The sequence below is a fragment of the Taudactylus pleione genome, unplaced genomic scaffold (assembly GCF_031769625.1).
Source record: "Taudactylus pleione unplaced genomic scaffold, aTauple2 ptg000122l, whole genome shotgun sequence".
Classification (NCBI taxonomy): domain Eukaryota; kingdom Metazoa; phylum Chordata; class Amphibia; order Anura; family Myobatrachidae; genus Taudactylus; species Taudactylus pleione.
This window is the reverse complement of record NW_028284524.1, coordinates 2,416,400-2,434,527: the sequence shown is the minus strand read 5'-3', so window position 1 is coordinate 2,434,527 and position 18,128 is coordinate 2,416,400. Positions and strand designations below refer to the sequence as shown.

Here is an 18,128-nt window from a genome sequence, read left to right as displayed (position 1 = left end):
CACTGACACATTTCAGACCTTCCAACATGACCTGTTCCATTAGGTACAAAATGCTCTGCTCCTGGACTTCCCTCTTAATTTATGATTGCTGCCACCTGTAGGGAAACACCTGTCCCATCTATTACCTAGTTCAACACGGGTGACTGCAATCATACATTAAGTGGGAAGTGCAGGAGCAGTGTGTTTAGTACCTAATGGAACGGGTCATGTTGGAGGGTAGGACATTTTAAAAGATCCACAGATGGAGCTAATTATTGTGATTCTGAAAGGAGACCTGGCAAACATGCACTGTTGGGGGTCCTGAGGACTGAGTTTGAGAACCTGCGGTCTAAGGGGCCTATGTATCAAAGTTTAATGAGAGAAAAAATTGTGAGAGAAAAAGTATTAACCAATCAGCTCCTGTCATTTTTCAAACATAGCCTATAAAATGTAAGTCAGAAGCTGATTGGTGATTTATATCTCACAATTTTATCTCTCATCAAGCTTTGATACATAGGCCCCTAAAATGGTAGTTAGGACCGAATTGGTTGGCAATTTTATTTGTTACAATTTTATCTCTCTCCCAGCTTTGATACATAGCAATAGTAATGTAGCTTCCTTTTAGTCCCTGTTCTATATTCTATACAGTAGGGGATCCCCTTTTTTACCTTTTTATTACACACTTGACTCTGAATGAAAACTTGTGTAACCTAATGATGGGCAATAAGTGGCCCGCCAGCTGTTCTAGAACTACACATCCCAGCTTGTCCTGCCACAGTTTTGCTATTTGGCCATGCTAGAACTGTTGCAAGTCATGCTTGAATGTGTAGTTCAACAACAGCTGGGGGGCTGCTTATTGCCCACCTCAAGCCCATAGCAACCAATATAGGACCGTATTCAATTAGTTTTGCATCGGCGAGAAAGTTCTGCCTGGCCGACTTTTTGCCGCCTTCACCTGTTTTGGTCACGAAAACTTTTTGTGCGTGCTCCCGATTTACTCCGTATTCAATTGTCAAACAGGCGAAAACGGGACCCGGCGAATGTGAACCACACGAAAAGTGCAGGATGATTTGGGGAATCACTCTGTACCCCAGAAAAAAATGGGCTGACTAGTAGGTTAGTTTTAGCCCTATTTGAACTAGCTAGGGTACTTAAGTGGGGTAATTGCTTGCTATTAGCGTCTAGGTAAAAGTGTTGAAGAATGGCATAAAATAGTGTTTTTTGGAGAAAATAAGTAGACCCATCAAATTTGGGGTGCTTGAAAATGGGTACTAGCATATTTTTATTTTTCTAAAGTAAAGTTTTAGAAAAAGTGAAATTCTTCAGTCATACAAGCATCTGCAATCCCAAAAACACTTGGCCCCTTCTTAGAGCACCCCCAGAAGCTTATTTCGCTAGTTTTTGAAGTTGTCCTCCCACTTTTTTCATTTTCGTCCCAAATTTATAAGGTGCTTTTTTTTCGGGTGTAACTGCAAATTTTTTTTACTTTCTTGGGGTGAATAATGTTTATTTTCCGTATTCGAGCTGTTTGATAAATTACAGGATCTGGTTGCTACAGGCAGCACCTCCTTTCCAAAACCATTAAATTTGTGTGTGTATTACATTAATATACGATGTGTGGCTATTAAATAATAAGACAAATGCTATAATTTATGTTTAATTATATTAAGTACATTTTAATTCAGTTCCTCTTCTGTGTACTCCCCTTCTTCATCCACACACTGCTGCATTCTTATTTTCCATTGGTCAAAGCCGTGCTGTAGCTCATTATCTCTCAGCTGTAAAACAGCTCTGTCATTTTTCCTCTTTACCTCAGTAACTGATGAAAAACGGGTTCCTTTGAGTAGAGATTTGACTTGAGGGAAGGAAAAGAAAGATGTCACATGGTGTTAGGTCTGGCGAGTATGGAGGGTGTTCTAGCACTGCAATCAGAGAGAGCTGTGTGGGCTGGTGCTTTGTCCTGATGGAGGATGGAACCATTTTTCCACAACTCTGGCCTCTTTCTTCTGATTCTTTCCTGCAAAGTTGCTAGAACATTTTTGTAGTAATGTTGAGTCACTGTTGGGCCTTCTGGTACCCAGTCTTCCAAAATAACACCCTAATATCAAAGAAGACGATTAACATGGATTTGGATGTGCTTTCTTCATTATTCTTGGTGATGATGATGTTTTACAGTACATGGACTGGAGTTTTGTCTGAGGATTGTACTGGAAGATCCATGTTTCATCACATGTAAATAACTTTTTTCTAAAAAAATCCAAATCCACTTGAATTTGTTCCTAAATGTCTGTGCAAATTTGCTTTCGGTTTTCTCTTTGCTCGGCAGTGAGAACTCTTTGAACCATCTTGGCACAAAGTTTTGTCATGTTAGGATCTTGACGCAAAACTTGCCTATAACAGTTTCTTTGTCGCTATCATTCGAATGCTGAGTTGACTTAATTCAAACAATTTTCTCAGTGGGCTTGATTCAATTGAAAGCTAATTAAATAGTGCCGGTAGGGAGCGCAAAAACGGGCATTCTCCGACTAAACTGCCCAGGGTACTGCTGTTTCCGCGGCACTAAGGACAGAAAACAGCATCGCGTCTTTACTTTTGCCAGATTTCTGCTCGCACCCCTAGAGGGTTGCGAGAAGAAATCCTTGACAGCGAGCGGAGTTGAATAGCTCCGGGAGTTCCCTCCTGGCGCTATTTTAATTCGCATTCAATTGAATCGAGCCCAATTTGTTTTCACCTTTTTATTTGTTTTATGATGTGCAAGGCCTTCTGCGAAGTTCATCCTCACGACAGTCACACATTTGGTGGGCGTTTGTTCAAGTTAACACTTCATTTTAAATTGCTCTGCTGCTGTTTGATAGCAAACTCTCTGTGTGAGAGGCGTGAAACTTAGTCCAAGGTCAATGTTTCCCCAATCCAATTTAACTTGCGCAGTGTGGTTTAATTTTTTTTTTTCACAATTACAGTCTCTTTATTTAATAGCCACACTTCGTAATTACTCATGTCTAATTTGGTGGGTTCATATATTAACATGATACAGGCTCTGAAGGTTGCAGGATTAGAAATCCTTGGATGTACAATGAACCACTTTTTAGAACAGCCCTTTTATATGGAATAGGAGGTTGTATTTCACTAATGAGGGCGAAGGGCCAAATTCTATGTGAATGTTACTGTCCTAATCCATCTAGGAACTAGAGCTAGATTTTATATCCTTAGTATCTATTGGTATTCAGTAGTGTAAGTCATTCAGAGACAGTGGCGCTGTGACGCACCCGATTCCCTGCCCTGTTGTCCTATGTTCATAGGTATTTGTGTTGATATTTTTCTCCTGAATTAATGATGTTAGTCACTTATGTCTATGGTTTCTATAGTAACTCACTGGGAGCGAAGTCATGTTGACTTGGCCACATTCTAGCAATATTAAGAGGTTTAATTTATCCAAAAAAAAATGAAGAGTGTACTGGCTACCAGACAATAACTCTACAATAGGTGCAGGGTGTGCAGGGCACACTGGCCCCTGGGTCCAGGGGGGCCTGCACCGCACACCCTGCATCCATAATGTACTTACCTCTCCGGAGTCCCACATCGGCGCGGGGGTCCGGCGCTGTAAAAACGTCTGGAAAATGGCCGCTGTGACCTGTGCATGCCCGCAATATACTGTGGACACACTCTATTGCCTAGAGTCTATAACTCCGGCGCTGGCCACACACAGCTCTAGAGTGCTGCCGGCTGCCAAACGGAGAGGAGGGGGCCTGTGACGGAGACTGCACACGGGCCCCCTCCTCACTAGAAACACTCGTACAAGTCCTCCATGGACTTGGTTGTTGTGGGGGGGAGGCATTTGTCCTTTAATGAAATAGCTGTTGTTTCTGTGACTTGGGGCCTAAGAGACCAATACATTAATATGTTATGAAACAGCTTAAGTGCATATTTTTGCTATATGTCAAGTTACCAAACCCATTGCAGACAGTTGTCATTTATCGCCCACTTTTCAGTAGACTGATCTAATATCTGTAAGAATGTAGCCTATAAACTTGCCAGGGAACAGGAACATCATAGCCTATCATTGTTTTCTAGTAAATGTATAGTTTAATTGGACGTTGCAGTTTTTTTCAGAAAGGCTTAACAGGAAGTGTAATGTGCGTAAGGAAAGTCTTCCCCATAATCTATCAGTTCTGGTCTGCTCCTGAACAATTGTGAATCTTACTAATCGCTGGTGGACTGAGTGAATAACTACTTTAATTGAACCCTTTTTAATATTAGTCTTAATAATACACTGCAGGGACAGATAATAACTCATATATGCATTTAGGACAAAATGGGAATAAAGATATTATCCAACTGTAGAATGGAGTAGTTAAGGATGCTGTCCTGTAGAGCTTACAGTCTAATTATTCATGTTCTAATTGGCAGTAAGCAGGGCTGTTTTGAGGCATTATTAGCACCTCTAAAATGTGCGCAATCTGCTATTCTCTCAATCTAAAAATGTAAATTCTTGAGATGTAATACAAGATATGCAAAGTATATCCACAACAATCCTACAATATTTATACAATTAAAAGACCAAGATTTGATGTATCTTTGCTATTAGCGTGTTTTGATGAAAATCAGTAATAGCAGCTTGGACAATCTTGTTGAAGATGAAGCTGTAGGTAATCTAATCATTAAGGACATTTATATTAAACAAAGGATTGTATTGCAGTGAATCCTGGCGCCCCCTGGTGGTTAGTGCTTCTCATCATGCCACCACTTACACCTACCTAGAGATGATACACAACTCTTAACACCAGGTCATTGTCGCTGAATTAACGGAACAAGTAGTTTTAAATATGTTCACTCAGTAATCCCTTAAGGTGCCCACACACATAGCGATATTTTACACGATCTGGCCGATTCCGACGAATCGTGACTACAGATCGTGTAAAATATGGCCAAATCGTGAGGAAATCGTGAGTCCTACTTCACGATCACGATGCGATGCGCGTCCCCGTTGGTCGCACATTGCATCGTCAGATCTGCCGTGCAGTAGGGCAGATCTGACAATCTGGGACAAAATGCACTGGGAAAAAAAAAAAAGTTAAGAAGCACGATAGATCTTATGCTTTTTACTCCAAATCTTGTGTAGGAACTGCCGGGGGAGAGTTCAGGGGAAATCGCACACATCGTGTGCAGATCGGTATGTGTGTGGGCACCTTTACTTGGGTAATTCTGCCGCAAAATGTTGAGTTTGAACTTCTTGGGTTTTACATTTTTTTTTTTTTCTCCCAGTTGCTTTCTGATTTAAGATTTTATTATTTTTCTCACAACAGTTTTGTGGACACTTGATTTGCTGGCAGGTTATGTGAAATAATGAGGCATAAGTGAGATGTAATGGGACTCTTGTTGTGATGCATGCAAATCAATATCTCCTAATGGATCTTGAAAAGGATTATGCTATCATTAATTCAATTAAAACATTACATCGACATTCAGCATTAATAAAGACCGCTTTGGACATTATCGTGAAATGAGCAAGAACCTGCTCAAAAAACTGGAAAAGGTTAACACAATTACATTTCCTGCAAGCTCTTGGGTGATAAAATGAATGCGGCAGTCGAGCAGATTGTCTAACATTGATGTGGTGGATATACTGAGGGACCCCAAGTGCGGAGTGTCACTGCTGGACTGGTATGAGGCTGAAATGATTTAATCAGATGCATCACAGAAAAGCCAGCCGCTGAATATAATGGAATTGTCTTGCTTAATGATGTTCACCTGGTTCTCTCCTTTCTGCCTGATTGCATAGAACTAGCGAGGACAATGTGTGTCATACTGAAAGCAGTGTGTAAGCAAAACTCTGTATCGGAGCGTTGCATTCACCTTTGTAGCACCACTACCAGGTAACTTGCATGTAGAGCCCCTGCAGTGAGGCTGCACAAATTAGTGTAATTGAACCACCAAAGAACACTCTCTCTCGCTGCCATCACTGCTAGTTCAGTAGTATAGAAGTTGCCAGCAATCCCTTAAGGTGCATACACACACAACGATTTTTTGAACGATTATCGTTAACTATTATCGTTCAATCGTTGAAAAAAATCGTTCACTTTCTAAGTTAAAACAAACGATTATCGTTCATGCGCGTTCACATTTGTCAGACTGACCAACTCAACGATTTTCATTAAGGGGATATTTAAAAATCGTTGTTTGTTCAAAAAAATCATTCATTACATTTAGTAAATGTACGATTTTAGTAAACGATTTTCGTTCATTTTTCCCTGGAGCAAATGAACGAAAATCGTTACCTAAAATCATTCATTTACAAAATCGTTGTGTGTGTGTATGCAGCTTTAGTGTACACAAACAATTTGGAACACTGCCATTCAGCAAACAAAGGGTTCACACTTCAGTTGTGGGGTTTGAAATTATACATAATTCAGGAGCCAGGGAGGATTTTCATCCATTGTTGGCTATAGATACAAACTCCAAGCAGTATATACAGTATATTTTTGATAAACCTAGCTTCTGGGCATAGTCTAGCTCTAGAATCTAGTCCATGCCCAGAAGCTAGGTTTATCAAAATAAATATACTGCTTGGAGTTTGTGTCTATAGCGATCAATGAATAAAAATCCTCCCTGGCTCCTTTAATTTTATATAATTTTCAAACCCCACAATGGAGGGTGTGGGATTTGAAATTAGACTATAGATCCACCTTTCTGTCCAAAAGCCAGAGAGATAATAATAATTGTTAAATATTTGGTCAAGCAAAGGCTTCTGAATTCTCTTTACAGCATCAAAAACAGATCTTATTGAGGTCTTTGGCTAAAATTGAAAGTACTGTACTTTCTTATATTCCTGGGTTGGCTTCTAGTCCAAATGCATTTTCGCCCCATCTGATAATATATTGGTTTAAAAAATATAACAACCTATTTACTTATATAATTTTATCAATTGATAGGAGTGAGATTTCTCAACTTTTTGTTATAAGGCCAAATCTACTTGTCCTTTTCCCTTGGGATTATTTTATGTGCATTTTGATTTCCAAAACATCTGTGTAGAGTCATGCCAGTTGGTTTGTAAATCTAATTGCTGAACAAGAAAAAGTTTATTGGTATAAAGGAAGACTTACCTGAGAAATGCTTTCTTGTTAAGGCACTATAACCTCAATAAGTGGATTTGCTTGATTGTGAACTATTGGACACAACATGCCAAGTCTTCCTACTCTTTTTGATCGGATCTTTGTAGGCCTTCGTTATTTCAGCTATCGTGAAACCGGACTCAACGCTTAGCCACTGGGTCACACCCTCCAAGCTGAGAAATACATCAGAACCTCTCTGCCTACAGAGGTCACCATGCTGCACATGAGACATTAACCATGAGAGCTCGTTCAAACACAAGACTTTCTGGTTGCTGTGAGGGCTCAATCTGTAGTGTTAGTGCATAGTACATGGCTTCTTCATTTTGATGCTCATGTTTAATATTAAAAATGTAGACTGGCTTTCTCGGTTTGAAATTCCTCAACAGGCTATTTTACCAGACTGCAGAGTTTTTGGGCATTCTTACCTGCAGTTCGGTCATGTTGCTTAGGAAGCACAGCACTGATGTGGGAACTAAGACTATCAAGGATCAGCCCTTGGGAGGTGCAAAGAATCCTCTGCATCATCATGAGGCTTATATTATTTCCCTTTTAAGGCCCTGAATATTTAAACACTGTGCAAGGATAATCCTGTGGAGCAGGGTAGATACCTTTTCAGTTACTTTACCACCATAATTGTGATTGCCAACAGTTAACATGTTAGATTGAGCTAGCTTGGATTCTATGTAGGAAACCTCATATTGTCAGTATCTGTAAATTCTGACAGCTGTGTGTAGCCTGCTGTCCTGCCGTAACGTACCCACCCCCAATACAGTTAGGGTTTTGGTTCTCTTAATAGTGGGCTCTGCAAGTGTGAGTACTGCTCTGACGGATTACTTTAAGTCATTAGCCAGGGCATTCTGCTGGATGCCTGGAGCAAAGCTCCAGGTAATCCATTCTAAGTGAATGAGACAACTCTGGCTCCATCTGGGATGTGTTGTGTACCTGCCCTGTGACAGGCCACAGAAGATGGAAGAGTATTGTGTTTTTCTTGGCGGTGACTCCGCTGTCAGGTCCAGTATTCTACCTAATTTGAATTACAAGCAGGTGAAAGTAGATTTTCTGAACACATGCAAGCTACAACCTTTGGAAATGCTGCAGGTTTTCGAATGCCACAAGACTGGCATTGACAGTGTTCTCGAAATACCTCTCTTCTTAAAGCATGGCATCACTTAAAGTGACAAATTATTTTTATGTTTGTTTTTAATATTCAACGGAGAAGCCTGAACACTTGTAGCATAAATCCTAATTGTAGCATAAATGTGCTGTAAAACTAAATAGCCACTACATATATTATGTTTAAAACCGTATTTTCATAAATACATGCCTGAATCATAATTACCACAAAGTGCATCTATGAAGTCACATGTCCCTATTGAATTGCTGGGCTGTGTTGTCAGCAGTCAAAACACTGCTGCTTTGATATGTAATTTGCTGTGTAGAACTGTACTAAATAATGTTCTGGAAATAAATACAGCGTTTTATAAGCAAGAATAGATCTACTGCTGCCTTCACTTCAATTCCTCCCTCCTTTTCTACTCAAAACTCTGCCCTTGTGTCATTGGCACTGCTATGCAAATGAGCATCTAAATCCAGTACTTGTTTGTCTTTTTGGAGTGGTATGAAAATCTAATTAATGTTCTTTTTTGTATATTTAACATATCCGACTAGACAAAAACTTATGTGATGTTTCTAAGCAAACAATAGACTATACTTTAAGTGCTGAGGACCGGTTTGTTATTCCGGCTAACGTAACGTATTGAATGCCTCCTTTCGGGTGCCTCCTTCTGGGATTGTGGGCTTGCGTTCTGTAATTCTGCACAGCATAAGAAACCAGCAAGAAAATGTTAATCAAAAAGTTGAGTGAAGAAGCAACAGATCCTCAGGGAATACAGTGAATTAGAGCAGTACGGGACAGTGTTGCTATTAGATCTTATTGCTCAACTAAACACACATTTACTTGGCAATAAACCCGTAGTCTGCAGAGTGAGTCTCTAAGCATTCTCTTCAAATGCCTGAAACCTGCAGGTGATAAAACGGGGTTGGCTCTAGATCTTCTGTTTCCTACTGTACACATTGCATTTAAACTCCCCACCCCCCAACACCAACAACCACCAAGATGGTGTAAATTCATATCTTGAAAACATTAGGAGATAACTGTTAAATACATAGTTATGGTATTCTTTAAAAGCAAATTGATCATCTGAAATAAAGTTTTTAAATCTAGTTTTGTGGCATTACAATTTAACTTTTTAAGCTTTTCTATTTTCAAAGCTTATATTCGTTTGCACTGGTCTCTGTAGTGAGATTTCAGCCACAGGTGAACGCTCCTCTAAGACAGGAGTATCAACAGTGACACCTACAGGTTTTTTATTTGAAAAATAAAAAGACAAGTTCTAAAAATTAGTTTTCATTAGGAAAAGAAAACCACTTAGTCTGATTATAGCTTTTGCGTGTGTTTTTTTTTTTTTTATTAAATTTTTTCTTTATTTTTTGTGTGTATACTTATTTTTATTGACCTGTTGGGCAAGAGCACAAGTTAGGGGTTCCAAACAGTAACTCCCAAGAAGTAATGCTACTACGTTGTATGTTCTTGTATCTAAAAGAGCCCTATAAATTGTGTTGTGTATAAGAATCCTGCCGCAGTATAGTATACATCTCTGTAGTGTATCTTGTATAATAGTTTGGTCTAATATATCCTATACAATAGGTATGAATGTTGGTGTCAATGACTACTACTATCTTCCATTTCTTTTTATTGCGTGTCTGTTTTGTTGTTGTGTTTCTCCCCCCCCCCACCCATACCTCCCCCCCCCCCCCCCCACGCACACACACACTTCTCTGGAACCTTTAATAACCCCCATTGCCCTTGTACTGGTGTCTTCAGTATTATTCTTCTAGCCGCACTTGCTATAATTTGTATGCAATTAGGCTTCATAAACCTTATGTTTATTGCATGATGTTGCTGGCTCGTTGCCACTGTCATAACTTAAACCTAGGACCCTTTGATGCACTCTTAATTGGCTGTGAGCAAGTTGATCTTCATACACACATTTTGAAAACATTACGTAGACTCTAATCATGTCGTATGTGTGGTAATAAGCGAAGCAAATCATTGATTTAGTGTGCCCTGTGATTTACAGCACAGAAAGACACAATTGCTGCCTGTGGAATAAGGAATCAATAAATGTAATCATGCAGTGATTAAACACACTCCCAATTATATGTTCACCTATTGGACCACTTGTTTTTGAAAGCGATAAACACATCCTAGTTAAAAAATAAAATACAAAGATGGAATGAGGTATGTGATATTATTGGACAGTTCAGTTTCGTTCTTTTATCAATGTTTCTTATTGTGAAGCACAGAATATATTTTTGCAAGTTTTAAGAATCTTTTTGTAAGCATGCATCAAACTGTCTTCAAATCCTTACCTCCTTTTCAAAATCTCTTTAGTAGATGGTAAAGTGTTGCTGCTAGACAGTCAGATACACAGGCTTTCATGTCAGCTTGACCTAAGAGGGAGTATGTGTCAGAGTAGATTGAGCTCAGAGGGGCGTTTAATAGCATTTCTGCTCCCTTAATCATGTACCAAGTCACCGTGGTTGCTATGGTCGTCACATGACAATGTGGAATTGTGCAAAATAATTTATGGGGCAATTCGATTCAGCGCGAGTTGAATAGCGCCGTGTAGTTGGTCCCGGAGCTATTCAATTCAGTGCTTTTTTAGGTCAACTAAAGGATATCTTCTCAGAGCAGAAATCGGACTAAAGTGCCGGCCATAATGCTGTTTTCCAGCCTCACAGCAAGCACTTTAGTTGGAGAATGCCGGTTTTCGTAACTAAATATCAAGGTTAAGTTGCAAGAATCGGCATTCTCCGACTTAAGTTGTAATAGTTGGACTAAACAGCGCGCTGAATCGAATAGCTCCGGGACCGAGATGGCACAATATGAAGTGAGGCCACTACAGATAAGTGAGATTGGCTGGAGAGGGAAGAGACTGGTAAACAGATCTGTGCAAGAGAGACAGACAGGAAGGACATGGATAGGAGACAGAAGGGGGTCGCAGGGATGGGAAGGTGATGGGCAACTGGAATAAAAACACCTGCAACATCTGGCGCAGTAACTAGTGACCTGGTGAATGGCTGTTCCAAAATATTAGTATACAAATACTAGAAATTTTCACCCTAGCATAGAATTATATAGACTATGACTTGTGCCAAAAATATTTTCCCTATGTTGCCAGCAAGATATTGAGGCCTAAAATAGAAAAACTTTTGAAGAAAAACCCACATTATTTTCAGCGTGTCATAAAAAAATTTTAAACTCAAGTCTCAGACTTCACCTTTTTAAAAGAAAATAAATAATAATTAGTGTATATGTACTTCCCACAATAATCAGAAAATTCTGAATTAAGATAGTAGCACCCTGAAAAGTCATAATTTTGCAATATTTTGTTATGATTGAGCCCATTTTTTCAGTCATTAAAACAGGGATGGGGTACCTCAGGCCTGGGGTCCGTAAAAGTACCGTGGAATCATTTGGTCTGGCCCTCGGATCTTTTTTCTTCTAACCTCATCTGGCTAGCAGGGTGCCTAGAATGGCACCCTGCAGCCAGAATCTATGCAGCGGTGCTGCTTGAAGTGTCCTTAGGACACTTCAGGCGGTCACACCGCTGCCCTTGCAGCTCCCAGGATCATTTTCAGGATGCTCTAGGCATTGCTGTAATCACCGGTGACTGTGGCCCCACCCCATGTGATTTTACATGGAAGGGGCGGGGCCTGTACCAGGCCCAAGAATAATGTTATATATATCGAAATGGCCCGCGGCAGAAAAAAGCTTCCCCTCCCCTGCATTAAAACATTTGATAATCCGTGTGTGACCAGTAATATAGCGCAAGCAGTTATGAGAACAATGGTTCTTGTGACAAAGCTCTACCACCTCCTAGTCCTGAGAGATATGCATTTGCTTTAACACCTACAAAGATGAAATTACTGCCTGTCAAGATTTAAAAATGGATACCATTTAGAACCAGAAGAAAGTAAAAGCAAAATGTTTGTGGTTTTGAACTATTGACATATATAGGGGTGTGTTTTTTTTAAAAAATTTTTATATAAATGGTCAAGCAACCTGTTTGAACCACTTCAATCGGATTGTCCAATATGTGAAAATTAAAAAAAATTATTAAATTATATGTATATGTGTATATATAATCTATAAGCCCGTAAAATTATGACTGAAAAGTGTGTTAAAAATGTAACATTGGTTTTATTTAGTAAAAACAAATCGGGCAGGAAATATATTCCATAAAATATCTCTAAAAGTAGGCTAGAAATCGGTGGAATACTAAAACAGCACTTTCATCAGATAGACTTTGATAAAGTCTACCTGACTAAATGCATTGGGCCGTCCCAGACTGCACCTTTCCTGAAAGATTAAGCATCTTACTCCCAACTTTTATTACACACACACACACACACACACACACACACACACACACACACACACACACACACACACACACACACACACACTAGGTTCTAGCAGCAGCATACAAATAGCAGCGACGTTTCAGTCCAGTCAGGACCATTATCAAGCCAGCAGCATATCACAAGAACCTTTAGATATTTCAATAGCACAACCTCAGCCCATAGGTCTGAGGTTGTGCTATTGAAATATCTAAAGTTTGTTGTGATATGCTGCTGGCTTGATAATGGTCCTGACTGGACTGAAACGTCGCTGCTATTTGTATGCTGCTGCTAGAACCTATTACTTTCATATTACCTTGATGCTGGAATAAATTACCTTGAATGTCTCCTTGGTGAGTGCGTCCTTCTGGATAACTATATTGTGCCTAACGCCCCAGGATGGGACCAAATTGGCTGGAATGCACCCCGATGTTGTGATTATTACAGATGTGAGCGTGGGACTTGTTCATACATTATATATATATATATATATATATATATATATATATATATATAGATATAGATATAGATATATATATAGATATATATAATAATATTTATTTGACTACCAGTGCAGCAGTGTCTGTCTGATTTTAGTGTTTTATTATTCCACCGACTTCTAGCCTACTTTTATGGTGATATTTTATGGAATATATTTTCTGCCTGATTTGTTTTTACTAAATAAAACTGTTATATTTATAACTCCCTTCTCAGTCATAATTTTACGTGTTTGGGACACCAGAGGTCGCTGTCGCCCTAAGTTTTGTCTTGCCAATTGTTTATATCAGGGCTCGACAAATTTTTGTAAAATCTAGGAGCCAGCTTAATAGTTTAGGAACCAGACCATCGCCAGTGACCAAAATATATGAACACCTGTATGGACCACCACACCTGCCCTTTAATGCCCCTCAACCTCCCCACATGCCATCAGACCACCACACATGCCTGTTCAATGGTCAGCAGATTCTGCCACAGGTGCAAACCTACCCCCAATTCAAAATGTCACACCGTAGGGGCCCAAATCCATATTATGTCACACTGTAGGACCCCAAATCCATAGTATGACACACAGTAGGGACCAATTCATTTTATTTATGCCACAGAGTACAGCTTCCCTCCGCAAAAATAAACTGGAGAAGAGGGCAGTACCCCAACCAAGGCAATAACGCTAGAGGAGGGTTTCAGTGCAAAAAATTAAGCCGCTGGGTGCAGACAACATAGTGTGAAGGCAGGCTCTCAGCTCACTAGATGACCCAGCTGAAGATCCAGCATGCACTGTGTAAATCCTGTAACATCTGTTTCAGCAAACGTTCTTACCGTGCTCTGTTATGATGTCCCTCCTTTGCGGGATCCGATTATCAAGCTGCTTCTGCTCTGGAACCAGCAGTGTCCAGCTCTCCTGGGCACCACGCTCCTTCATTGTGCCGGAAATGCTGCAGCGGCAGGGAGATGAGGACTACACTTTAGCTAGGGCACCCACTTGGTCATAACAGAGGAGGCGGAGCAACTTTGAATGTGGCGGGTGGGCTTGCACTCCTCCGTCCTCAAGTGACAGACATGCACTGTCCCGCCCATTCCAAGCTGTAACTATCTCTGGAGGAGAGCGTTTTTTTTTTTTTTTTCTTCATATCGCTTTATTAGTAATTTACCAGGACTAAACTCTGTTTGTTTTTTTTCTAAAAATAAAATAACTGGTAAATAAAATGAAAGGGGACACTTTGGACTTAAGAGAGCAACTTTCTCTGAAGTCCTTGATGGTGAAATGTTTTAAGCGCTTTAGAGGATCAACTAATGCTGCAGATTTTCTTTATTTTTTTTTTAAATTGTTGGAAAGTTATAATAACTATTAATGAGCAAGTGTAGAAGTAAATGCACATTAATTGTGTTAAATTAATCATTTTATTTAGAAATTGCTTAGAACCCTTGATGTTTTTGGTAATTTTTAAATGTAAAGCAGCAGACTAGTCGGTGAGATTCAGGTTCTGATGTGTGGCTGCATGCATTTCACTGTATTGCGGTAGTTAAAACCTTGCTTATTATTGCTTGCCCGTTTAATGGAATGCAAGCAAAAATGAGTAATTGTAATGTCCTGCGGTATGACATAGCATGAGTTAATTGAATCTTCCCTTTGGTGTGGGAAGACCAAGTTTCTACAGTATGTGCTGATGTATTCAGTAGAACGGCTGTGTCTTCAAGATGGCACAAGTCTACACTGGTCACTTTTTCTAGATCTGTTATGAAATATCATAAGATTAATTGTTTAGAACACACTAACACTTTGTGCTGTTTAGAGGCCTGAAATAGCATTACTGTGGTTAAAGTAACATTACCTTGTCTGAATGTGGCATGTACAATTGCTTATCCATTTTATAGTCAATGTGTGCGATTTTAATTATTTGAATGTTGCATAATACATCTGTTCACTATTGAAGGCAGTGATGGCGCTGCACAGCAATTAAACCTCATCTTTGTATATTTCCTATTTGAAACGAAGCTCCTGCAAAATGGGCATTCTCTGGTAAAGTGTTTGCCCTTGATGGAGTGGCTAAAAGTGCTTGTTTAGATAGAGCTTGGGCTTTTTCAAGCAACTATTTGTATGAGACTAAAGCTAGGTACACACCTGACAGAGATTTGCCAGTGACTAGACATTGGCAAACTACCTAAACAATCCTGATAACACCTGAAGTGGAGTGTACACACCACACAATGTGTGAGCGATTCAATTGTTTTATCGCCCCATATCTGCCGTCTAAAATGATGGGAGGTCGGGGTGCAAAATGTTTGGGCGTCCAAGCATGTCGCACCCAAACAGATAGGGTTTAGCCGCGTAAAGCGCCTATACCCGTCCAAAGTCCTGATTCGGGCGCCCAAACCCCTGTTTCGGTGCCTAAAGTGCCGACTTATCGCCCTGGGGACTGCGAGCTGAAATGTATGCTCTTTACGTGCCCGTACAGATCAACAATTGAATTGCTCTGTCGGGCGCCCGGCACATGTAGCCGCATGGGCTAACAATTGAATCGCCCCCCAATAATTGCTACATTTAAAACGATCACCTAGACTACTAATTGTTGAGGTGACGTTTTTTTATATGTGGGGTAGGGCGGATCTCTGTACACACTAATTCTGAACAAGGCTTTCATATGGGATTGACATAACGGGTGCAGCGCACACTATATCAGGATCCAAACTGACGGGTTTTAGATTGATCGTTGGGCACTGGTGCTTGCAATTATCTGCCTTGTTTGACAGCTAAAGCCACATTGGGCTGAGAATCCCATAGTGTACCCAGCTTAAGTCACCTGTGATTAAATTTAATGTAATTGCTTGAAAAAGCGCATTGCAATTTTCATTGATTTTACCTGATTAAGGGGGAATTCAATAAGGGCTATTAACGGGGGTGACAAAGGGAGGTAGCCTCTGGCTTTATTGCCTGAGGCTCTTCAATTAGCTGCCTCTTCACCCAAGCCCTTTTTTAACGGTCGTTAAATATGGGCTTTAAGTGCAGTAAACGGCCGTTAACTCATAGTCATAAGTTCATGGACCTATGCGTTAACTGGGTCTTTACACCCATTAGTTCGATAGTCTTCAGAGATTTCTTTTCGAGTCTCTGGAGACCCAAAAAGAATTCTCTGGTAAGCGGGGCTCATTGAGTACGGGCCGTTGATCAATTAGATGCGTTAACTGAATGGGTATTAATTGGATTCCCCCCTAATTGTATGAGATCGCCTAAATAGGAAATACAAACCATACTGTTCTAATGAGTATTTTCTGGACAATTAATCGCTTATTTCTATTTAACTCCAGGTAAGAGATTAATCGCCTGAAGTTCATGCGAGGTGATTTCTATTGTGGCATAATCTAATTTGAAGACTATCATTATCACAATTTAATTTATCCCCTTTAGAATGTAAGCTTTTACGAGCAGGGCCCTCTTCCCTCATGTGCCTCTCGTTTTTACTTATACTTTCTTCTTCTCCTTACTCCCCACATGGCACCTAAAAATTGGTTGCTGACTCCCTGCTACTTATTTTGAGTGTTATCATCGCTAATGCAGCAATCTGTATAAACCATGTCCTTGTCCTGCTTTGTATTGTACTGTGTCACTGGTTTCTTGTTCACTTATTTGTTTATGTACTTTGTAAGGCGCTGCGGAACACTTGTGGTGCCGTATAATAAATGATAAAGGCGCAATCTCTGTTAGGTAGTGAATATGTAAAGCGTGCAGCTAAAAATTGGCAACATGGACTAGCCCTTAGAGATTACTGTTTACCAGCACTGTGTGGCTGAACCAATATTCAAGAGAGTGCTACCTATTGATTCACTAGGAAATTGGCAACATTGCTGGGGCCCGGTGGCCAAACCAATAAGAATACAGCTTGTAATTTGAGCAGGAAGTGAGCATCATGCCCTGGTGATGTCACGGATTTATATTGATTTAATAGGCTTCATTTTACTTATTGGCTGCCATCCGTGTGTACATCATGGGTGCACATTATTGAGTCTTGGGAAGTTGTTGCGAATGGTAAATATAAATTTGTTTCAAATTTATATTTATACTGTATTTTGCCAGGAAAAGCGCAGTGGGTCTGATGGGGAGTAGAACTTCTGCCAGTTTGCATATCGTATATTGCACAACTTCGCACTGTGCTTGCTTACATCTAAAGATTATCTTTCCAACCAGCCAGTGCCAAAAAAACCACAGATCGCTTTCAAGTTGGCTGGTTGGAATGATAATCTTTAGATGTGTAAGCCGCTTTTCTCAGCAAACCAGGCAACTTCTCTCCAACTTGATGTCACAGAAGTAGGTGGGCACTGGTTGGAATGATAGTAGTTTTGTGCATGGCCAGCTTTGGCACAAACCAAACGCATGCTGCTAGTTTATACCAGTTTTGCGAGCAACTCCATCCACCATAATGTTCTTTCTAGTAACTTCTTTGCTTGAATAAGGATGGCGTTTGTTTTCAGATGTGGTGACACGATCAGTCTTGCACACTGTGCCATTCATATGTTGTAGCAGTTTATCCTGTGACCTTAATAGATTGGTTTATTTTATAATCCTTCAGTTAACTGGTTTCAAGGACTGTTATGTACCACTTAATCATTTTAAAACTTGTTCAAGCTACTTAAAATGCACTTTGATGTTTTTTTTTAATTTGTTTGCCTTTACCATCTGAATTAACACAATGCATTATGTCGTAAAAAAAAATCTTTTTTATTTTTTTTTTTATACTGCATTCTCTCAATTTTTCATGCTCGCAACCAGTGCACTGCATTCTATTGGCCATTCCTGGGCCTTTTTTCGCAGCGCATTTCTGTGAACTTGCCTTACACAATAGGAGATATCCGCTGATGTAGTCACCATCCATGTCAATAAATGTTAGTTATCCAATGCCATTAACTATGTAAACAATATAAGATATTAACAGCAGTCTTTTTTTTTACTTAACTTGGTAGTTCTATGCTTATTACTCATTTTGCATATGTGCCTGTAATCCAAAAACAGTGCAAAATCCGAAAATGCAGATTTATCATTGCAACATGCACCATGGAACTTGGTTGCAGTCTGATCATTAA

General features: G+C 39.8%; 1 protein-coding gene across 10 annotated transcripts in view; it reads left to right on the top strand.

The window, feature by feature from the left end:
- R3HDM1 (R3H domain containing 1) overlaps positions 1-18,128 on the top strand; it is a 134,111-nt gene that overhangs the window by 53,297 nt on the left and 62,686 nt on the right. The window lies entirely within an intron of this gene.